We start from the raw sequence: 9874 nt of genomic DNA on the forward strand, positions 1-9874 counted from the left end.
CAAACGCCTTAATTTAAATGGTACAATTTTGAAAGTTCAAATGTTTAATTTAAAATCAGTGAGTTGAATAATTTTAAAAATCACTAGACTTTCGATTCAAGCACGGGTTTGATTCTGACATTGGCTTAAATAGGAAGTCTCTGAACGTTAATAGTCAGGGCCCTGTCGTCAATTTTCGCAGCGTGACGCAGTTGCCACCAGGTCTTTTGTTTGTCCTTGTTTAATTAAGATAGCATTCTACTTTGAAACACTGAAAAAAGCTATGTGTGTGAATTTTTTCTAAGATTATTAATAACTATATAGATGTTGGGTTTATTGAGCTCAATAAATACACGCTTGAAATACATTGAACATTTTATTTTATTATATTTCAAATTACTTTGAAATTAATGAAATTTTGTATTGAAAATAACACTTTCAACAAATAAATACTTGAAAACTTATCATGTGCGGTAAAAGTGTTGTGAAAAATGTGGTTTTTTGTGGTAGATGGAGTTTAAAGGTGTCATAACTGTTTTACCGAAAAATAGTTTTTTGACATAAAATTTCAAGAAGTGGGACAAATTTTTTTATTCTCTAACTAAAAATTCTTTATTTGTTTAGAATTCGTCTTTCTAGTTGAAAAATTCTTTTGTGGGTTAAAAAATGTACTATTTTTTTTTAATTTTCTCGGAAATAAATTAATTTCTTGTGTGAAAAAGTAGCTTTGCTACTTTTGGTTTAAATTTAAATCTCTTATAGAAAATTAATCCTTATGATTGAAAATTCGTTTCCTTATTTTTACAAAGCATCTCATTGAGAATTCTTTTTTTTTAATGCATCCCTTTTTGGTTAAAGATGAATCTTTTTTGTTTGAAAATATGACCATTCATTTAAATTTTATATTTTTAGGTGGAAAATTTAACTATTTACTTCAAAGTTAAACTATACGGGTTAAAATGCAAATCTTTCATTAAAAAGTCAAATTTGGAACAAAACCGTTTACACTGAAAATCAAAAAGTTTCATTTACAGTTTAAAAAAATTAACGAATTTGCAACTAAAGAGTTACTTTTTCATCAAAAAACATAACATTTTAACAAAATAGTTAAACTTTTAAGTAAGTAAATAAATTTCCACCAAAAACGAAAAAATATGATTATTTTAAAACGACAACAGCGTAATTGAAGCAAAAAATGCATTTCAAGAAAATAAAAAAATTTTCAACTAAAACAACGAATCTTCAACCAAAAAAAAAAATAATTTGTGATAGGTCTTTTAACCTTAAAACAGTTAGAGAAAGGTTCAACAAAAGGATTAATTTTCAACCAAAAAAAGGAAGAATTTTCAACAAAAGAATTAAATTTTCCACTAAAATGATGATTCTTCAACCCAAAAAATATCCATTTTTACTCAATTAGTTTAACATTGAACCAAGTAGTCGAATACAAACAAAAAAGACAAATTTAAAAAAAATAGATGAGTCCTCAACAAAGGAGCTCTAACAAAAGATAATTCACAACTAACACATTACATTTTCGTTGTGTTTATGTTGAGTAAGGAAATCAAGTTTCTACCCAAAGATCCTGATCGATTCAGCGACTTGAAGTGCAGAATCTGCCTAATGTTAAATGGATTCAATCTCCTTTGAAATAATTTTTATAACACTGCTTTTTTTTTAATTAATTTTTTTAAATAGAAAATTCAACTATGACATTTTTGGTAGAAAATTAATTTAAAAAATTAAAGTGTAATCTTTTTTAGTTAAGAATGTAACTAATTGTTTAAAAATGTATGGATTTTGTTAAAAATTCGCCTTTTTTAGTAGAAAATTAATCTTCCTGTTTGAACATTCTTCTTGCTGATTTAGAATTCAACCATTGTTTGACAATTCTTTTTTTTCAAATTTAATTTATTGAAGTAAAAATTTAACTTTCCATTTTTAGTTCAAAATTTATTGATATTTTTAATTGCATTCTGTTTTGGTAGAGAAAAATTCTTAGTTAAAACTTCATATTTTTCATTAAGGATTCAGTTATTTAAAAAAAATTCCTTTTCAGTTTGTCAAAAACCAATTTCTTTTAAAGAAATTTCGATTCTACTATTTTTGGTTGAAAATTGATATTTTAAATTGAAAATTGACCTTTTTATTTAATAATTCAATTTTTTAAATTTTACTGTTTTGGTAAAAAATTAATCCTTTTGATTTCAAATCGACCTTTTTTCGTTAAAGATTGAACTATTTGGAAACAAATTTATCTGTTTTAATACAGTATTTAGAAATTCAGAATTTTGTTTAAAATTCGTCATTTTTGGTAGAAAGTTAGTTTCCTTGATCAAAATCTTATCTTGTTTATTAAGGATTCAACTATTTTTTTGATTTTTTTTTGTTTATTAAAAATTAATGACTTCAAGGAAAATTTTCATTATTCTAAATACCTTTTATAATATTGGTCTTGGATTGAAAATTAATTTAGTAGAAAATAATTTACATCTGTATAAGGTTTCTTACAATTTATAATAATAAATTTCGTACAAAGAGGTTATCTGAAAAATAACAAAAAGGAATAAAATAATAAAAAATTTAATATAATTACATATACGTAACTGAAAAAATAATTTGTAAACAAATTCTTCGATTGAAAATTGTTTCATTAAATAAAAAATTGACGAAAAAACTTTTTCGACTACATTGGTATTGTTTTCTCATCAATTGTACTTCTTTAAAATAAAATAATGTTTTAAGATTGCAGCAAGATTTATCAATAGTTCTTAATAAAATTAAACGAAATTTAAATTTAAAAATGAGTAATTTTCATTTTTCATTAATTTACAACTAAGATATTAATCAAAAAATAATGCTTCCAATTGTAAAACTGCGTACCTACAAGATATTGCGTACTTTTCACAGATTTAATAAAACTCTCTGATGAAGGCCACCATTGTGTGCCGAAACGTTTCAAACAACTTAATTAGCTTCAATACACCTGACCCTAAAGCCAACAACTTACATCAACAATTTCTTTAAAATTCTGTTATTTATTTTTTTTTAAATTCTTTAATAGAACATTAAACTTTGTCATTGAAATTTCTTTTTTTTTATCAAACTTCTACTTTTTGATTTTGCTAAATAATGTGTAGAACCTGCCTAATTTTAAGTTAATTATATTTTGTTTTAAAGAATTTTTATAATATTGTTCTTGCAATTAAAATTAATTTAGTTAAAAATTCTATTATTTGTTTAAAAAAAACAATTTAATATGGAAGATTCAGCTTTGTGATAAAAAATAATCTTGTTTGTTAAAACTTTTACTATTTGGTGTCAAGTTAATCTGTTTTAATTAAAATTTTAAATAATCTGCAGAACATTTCATTTTTTGATTGAATATTAACAATTATAAACTAAAAACTGAATTGTTTCGCCTGTCTTGGTTAAAATTTTAAATAACCTGCAGATAATTTCATTTTTTATTGAATATTAACTTTTATATTAAAAAAACTGAATTATTCTCTTTTTGTTAAAAATTTGTGTTTTTTGTTAAAAATATAAAATTTCTCCCTTAAAAATTCATATTTTTGATTCAGAATTCATCTATTTTGTTGTAAGATCCTTTTTAGTTGGTCAGAAACCAATTTCTCGCCGACCATTGGGTGATAATGAAAGAGCCCGTATACTGCTGGAGGTTTTCAAAATTGTGTTTTTATAAAATAAAGATTAAGAAATCGGCAAAATTGTCGGCAAACCTGAAGACCCGATACATCCATAAAACTGAACATAATTAATTTAATCCCAAATTTCTTAAACCAGATACTATTTAAAAGCACATAAAACATTGGAAGTCTATACATTTGATACAGCTGTTTTGTGGTGAAGGTGAAGTCCTAGGAGTTTAATGGTACTTCTCTGATATTGAGTGAAGATAGTGTAACGTTGGTGTATTTTTAGTTATAAGTTAATGTTTTTTTTATTATTTGTATTCAATTTGAACATTAACGTTAAGTATTACTCCTGTGATGCATGGAATTTGTAATAAGATTTAATTGCTGATATAATATGCGGTAGCAACTTATTGAGATTTTGAGGTTAATATTAAATTTTGCAATTCAAGAGCGAACTGCTCGCAGTTAAAAAATTTATCAAAAAGAAGTAGGATGAAAACATAAAAAGCTATTTTTATTTTAATCCTGATTAAAATAGTTTCTGTTTTTTTCACCAAAATTTTTATAAATTTGAATGAAATTTTTGTGAAATTTGTACGAAAAATTTTACTAATTTTCAATGTATTTCAAACACGGAGTATTTTTTTCGTATAAAGAAAAATGAGTAAAAGCTTAACTTTCGTAAAGTTTTTGTAACTTTTCATAGCAAAAAATCATATTTTATAGATTTTCGTAGATATACGAATGATTTACATTAAAGTAGCAAAAATTATCTAATTCTACGACCAGCAGTTCGCTCTTGTATTCTAAAATTAATTCCTAACCTCCAAATACGGAAAAGTTGTTGTTGCATTTTACACCAGCAATGGACTTTGATAACAGAACGTATAACAAATGCCATGCTTCATAGGAATATTACTTAATGTTAATGTTTATATTGATAACCAATAATAGCTCAAACATTAACTTGTAATTAAAAATATACTTACCCTACCTGTCCTTTCCAAAATTGAAATAAAAATACGATCATAAATAACAAGCAGGGAGGCTTAAATGGAAATAAGAATTTGATTATGAATAACAAGCAGAGGCTCTGTATTGCGGCTGTACGCATGCTCGAATAGTGCAGCGCTTATTGGCTCTATTTCGCATACGTATTTAAAAATTAAGTACAGACAAGCACCGTAGCCAATGAACATCACTCAATTTCTTACTAACAAATGTACTTTCTTAGCTGAAAGTTTATTATTTTCAATAAAAATTCATTTCTTTGGTTAAAAGAATTGACTATTTCGTCGATAATATGTTTGAATTCTAATTTGTTCAACTAATATTTTTTCTTTCTTGAGATCACGGGATCTATAGTTGGTAAGAAGGCTTACGGATCTCATCAAACTATAGATCTGGAATTAGTAAACGAGAGAGGATACATTGCAAGGTATAGCTACTCTGGAAATTTGACGGATAAAAAAATCCTCCTGGAATATCGATCGGTAGTACAGCAAAGGTGCCTCGGTGGTTCTAGCCAGACGCATTTCAGTGGATCAGGAAGGGATTTCCCTAATCAAAGACCTCTGATTATGCAGGAAAAAGATAAGTAGCGTGTTAGGGTGTGCTACTATACGTAAGGATCTCACATAAAAACGTCAAGAAGGTAGGATCTTGGTGCTTAAGCTCTGCTCCAGGGATTGCACCGTTATTCAGTTGAGACTCTTTGATAGTAGAGGAAAAAGAATAAAGGTGGTTATCTCCTCGGCTAATTTCCCAGGCCACGCTGGGGAACCCCCACCACCCAACAAAAGTGTAGACTAATTAGGCACTGCCCGGAAAACCAGATATCTCTTCTGTTGTGTTTTGATACGAACTCTCACCACACGGTGTGGGGGATCAGAAACATCAATGTCAGAGGAAGAGGTTTAATCGAATACCTATCAGGCACTGAACTGGAGTTTCTAAATCGGGGTGATACTTCTACATACCAGATTACAAACAGAAGTGAGGTTGTCTATTTGTCTCTATGCTCGGATGAACTGACAAGCAAGGTAGTGGACTAGAGATTCTCTGACGAGTCTCTCTCAGACCACAAATTTCTCGTATTTCAGCTAATGCTAGAAAAACCGGCGGTTTCGAAAACCAGAAACCCTAGATATATACTTTGGGACTTATATAAAGAGGAACTCAATAGGAGGCTTGAGGCAATCCCCACAAAACTATGGTAACATTGATGGGTCAAAGCACACCGTGGATTTTTGTGGGAGCCCTTTGACTACATCTTATGAAATCAATTACCCCACAAACACAATTAGGTCTAAAAAAGGAGCAGAATGGTGGAATACTCACCTGGAGAAACTCCGTGAAAAGACACGGACGTTTTGCAACAGGTCAAATAGAACTAAATTACCTTTAGTCTGAGTCATGTATAAGACGTCCCAGTTTGAATACAATAAAAATATAAGATAGCATAAACAGAAAGGTTGGAGATGCTTCTTTTAGGAAATGAAATACGATTCCCATAAAAGCACGGTAGAGTGGCCTTCATTGCCCACTCCGGGCAAGAGGGTTACACTGCTGTAAAATATTTTAAACCGATAAACTAACGTCTTTATCACGCTTTTCGGGCAGGCTCATTGGTAAAAACGGCGCTCTATGCTGTTGTTGCCAAAATTGAAAAAGTAACTGGAACAAAAGTGGATGACTGTTGGCAGATCTTCAGATATAGAGGATGTCTGCACTAGCTCGGAGCTTTTGGTAAACCCGAAAAATACCGTCATGATCATTTTCAAGATAAAATACAAAATGCCGAATGTTGACACTCCTATATTCTTTGGTGGTAGGCTGATGTTTTCAGATTTGTTTAAATATTTGGGAGTAATCCTAGAAAGCAAACTGAAGTAGCTGAAGTACCTGGAGATCTCATGCAGTAGATTTGTGATAAATTTTTGGATGTGCAGAAGAGCTTTGGGATTTATGTGAGGTTTAGAGCCTACAATGATTGCATGACTCTACACCGCTGTCCTTAAACTGAAGCTCTTGCATGTGGCCGTGGTCTGTTAGTCACCGGCGGAATTAGCAATGATGCAGGCTAGGCTACGACGAATAAAAACGCTAGCGTTTAGAGATTTGACGGAAGCAATGAGGACTACGCCCACACCGACATTAGGATTCATGCTCTGTGAAGAACCCCTTTACGTTGAGATATATACAAGATTGCCACACGGGATGGGCCGTGTATTAAGAGCAAATGCATGGGATAGGAGGGCTACGCACTCTATGCACGCGAGTGATAATAGCATTCTGCTATTCTGCCTGCTTGCTTCAGGGGTTGCTGGTATACGGTTAATGATCTATTCAAAAAGCCAAGCGATACTAACTGGTATGAGGGAACCAGACAAAACATCAGAACAGCTCTAGGAATGCAAAATGGCAACGAGAAAGCGGATCATTTGGCAATATACGGCGCGGTTTTTGAATTAATAGGACCGGAACCGGTACTAGGACTAGTGTCTTGCTGCATCGTCCTTGCGATCAAGTTCGATCCGTGCAAAGCTCTGGTAATTCTAAGAGAAACTCCAGGGCTCTCGACAGGCATAATCCATCCTGAACGAAGCGTACAGTATGTGCAGAGCAAAGGAAATCCTGGGCTTGCCAAAGAGAGACGTAAGGACAGTGGTTAAGATGCTCACTGAATATAACCACTTAAACCATCATATGCACAAAATAGGGCATAACCCTATGCTAGGCTCAGACACCTAAATCTTGGGGCTCATTCTATGGAATTTAAGGAAATTAAAAAGTGAACGGTAATTTGCATATTAGGCTTCATCAATAGATCTGGGGTTAATTACTGATAGCAAACAATTTACGGTGTTGCACAATAGGCTTTATGGCTTCAGCACCAGGGAAACTCCAAAAAGTATTCCCGTCCATCTTGAAACGAACTAATTAATAGAGTTATTGCATTTTTCTTTAAAATCTTATATTTTTATTTTAAAGGTCTGTCATTTTAAATTGAAAATTCATTTCGTAAATGAAAATTGAACTAAGTTAACGACACAGCAACATGCGACCAGCGAATGACACCGTAGATGATTTTTTTCATTTATTTGCAAATTTAATTTAAGTCACAATGTAAATGGAGCATTCATGAAAAGTAGCATGCTTCAATATTAAATTGCATACAAATATGTCCGGAAAATAAATTTCAGAGCAATTATAAAAGATATTACAAGCTTATAGTGCCACCTAAGTGCGCGCCTATTTTTGTTACACTGTTATTAGCAGGAAGAGCGCTTAGCAAGCTCAAGCGAGCCGGTGCACTATCGTGTTGTAAAGAGAAATATTGTGCGAAAATTTAGGTGAAAAATTAATATTTACAGTTCAAAAATGCCACTTATTGTCAGAAAATTCAACAATTCGTGGAAAGCTTCTCTCTTTAGCGTTGGAAGGTGAAATTTCGAATTGAATTTTCTTCTATGGAATAAAAACTGTTTCTTAATTGTAATTTTAATTCTTGTAGTAATTCGTCTTTTTAACTTAAAAATTCTTATCCTTTGATAGAAATTTTCATGTGTTTGTTTAAAAATACAATTCTATGATTCAAAATAAATTTTTTAGTATTAGAATTCTACTTTTTGGTTGAAAATTCATCTTTTTTGTTCAATTTAACTGTCTTTAATTCAAAACTAAAGTCTTTTTTTGCTTAAAATATAATTTTTTACTATTTTTGCGGAGAATTCCTCTTTTCTGTTTAAAGATTCTAATACTTGCTTCAAATTTAAACTTCTTCGTTGAAAATTTCATTTCTTATTTAATGAATTGTCATGTTATTAAAAAGTTCGTCTTTTATTTTAAAAATTTAACTATTTTGTAAATAATAAAAATGAAATTTATCTTGTTTGTTTGAAAGTTCAATTCCTAATTACAATTTCGTACACTTTTTATAAAATTCTGCTAATAGAATGAATCCAACTGTTTTTGATTAAAATAAAAATTTGGTGCAAAATTTATGTATATCTTAAAAAACTAGTACTATTGGTAACAAATTAATTACCTTGATTGAAAATTGAACTAATTGAACTTATCTTTGTTAGTAGAAAATAAATCCTCTTGAATGAAAATCTAACGCCTTTTAAAATTAACTTCAATTCTTATTTTAAATTTTATATATAATTCATATTTTCTATAGAAATTTTGCATTTTTTGTTTAAAATTAATTGTCTTACCTGTACGTCAGGGTAGTATGCCAACAACATTGAATACTGAAGACTGGCTCACACTGTATCATACGCCTATATTGTAAGAAAATGATTAATGTTATTGACGAAATAGTTTATGTTTCATTAAAAAAATTAGAAGTTCCATTAAGATGCAATCCGTAAACTTACCGCTATTGCCATAAGGTTCACCTCATCACAAATTTGTTGATCAGAAAATTTCTGTGTATCTTGTAAGTCTAAGAGCAATTCCAAAGATCCTTTTCTTTGATTCTCAATATCATGTGACAAAATACCTGCTCATATATCATAAATCCGCTCCTCCATTCCAGACTGTTGCACGTCGCGTTTAGGCCGAGTACAGATGCAGGTTATATATAAGAGCATAGGACCTAAAGCTATGCAGCGTATAAACGCAACAAAAATCTGTACATCGCCGAAATGTGAAGCAGAGCTGCATGCAATAAAGGCATCCATGTTATTATTCACAAATCATATACCTGTATGTATTTTTATCATATAATTTTATTTTTACCCTTTTTAACTTCATCATGTTTTTCCAATTTATTTTTTTCGTTGCAACTATATGAAAAAAGATCCGGCGGAATAAGTTTAATTCGTTCACAAATTTACGTATATTATGTTGTGTATTGCTTACAGAAGGTGCTATGCTGTGCATTCCTTTAATATTTCTGTAAAAATCCTTTGACATTTTTGTTAAATTAAAAATTTTATCGAAATATAACCAAGGCCTGTAACCTCGCTTCACTGTCAATTCGAAGGCTCTGTTAATAATTTAATACAATAAGATAAGAGGATTAAGATCTTGTTACGCTTCCCAGATTCCTATCTTAGGGGTCGTCTATAAACTACGTTATAAATTTTCGGTTACCCCCCCCCCCCCTCAAAGCAATGTAGGCTTTGTCTAAACATGCATGCCAAGCCATTTTAATCTGGTGTTTTTCCGAATTGAAAGCAAAAAAGCTAGATTAAACAAAAAGTTAACCAACTCCGAGAAAGATT

The sequence above is a fragment of the Belonocnema kinseyi genome, chromosome 9 (assembly GCF_010883055.1).
Source record: "Belonocnema kinseyi isolate 2016_QV_RU_SX_M_011 chromosome 9, B_treatae_v1, whole genome shotgun sequence".
In the NCBI taxonomy this organism is placed as follows: domain Eukaryota; kingdom Metazoa; phylum Arthropoda; class Insecta; order Hymenoptera; family Cynipidae; genus Belonocnema; species Belonocnema kinseyi.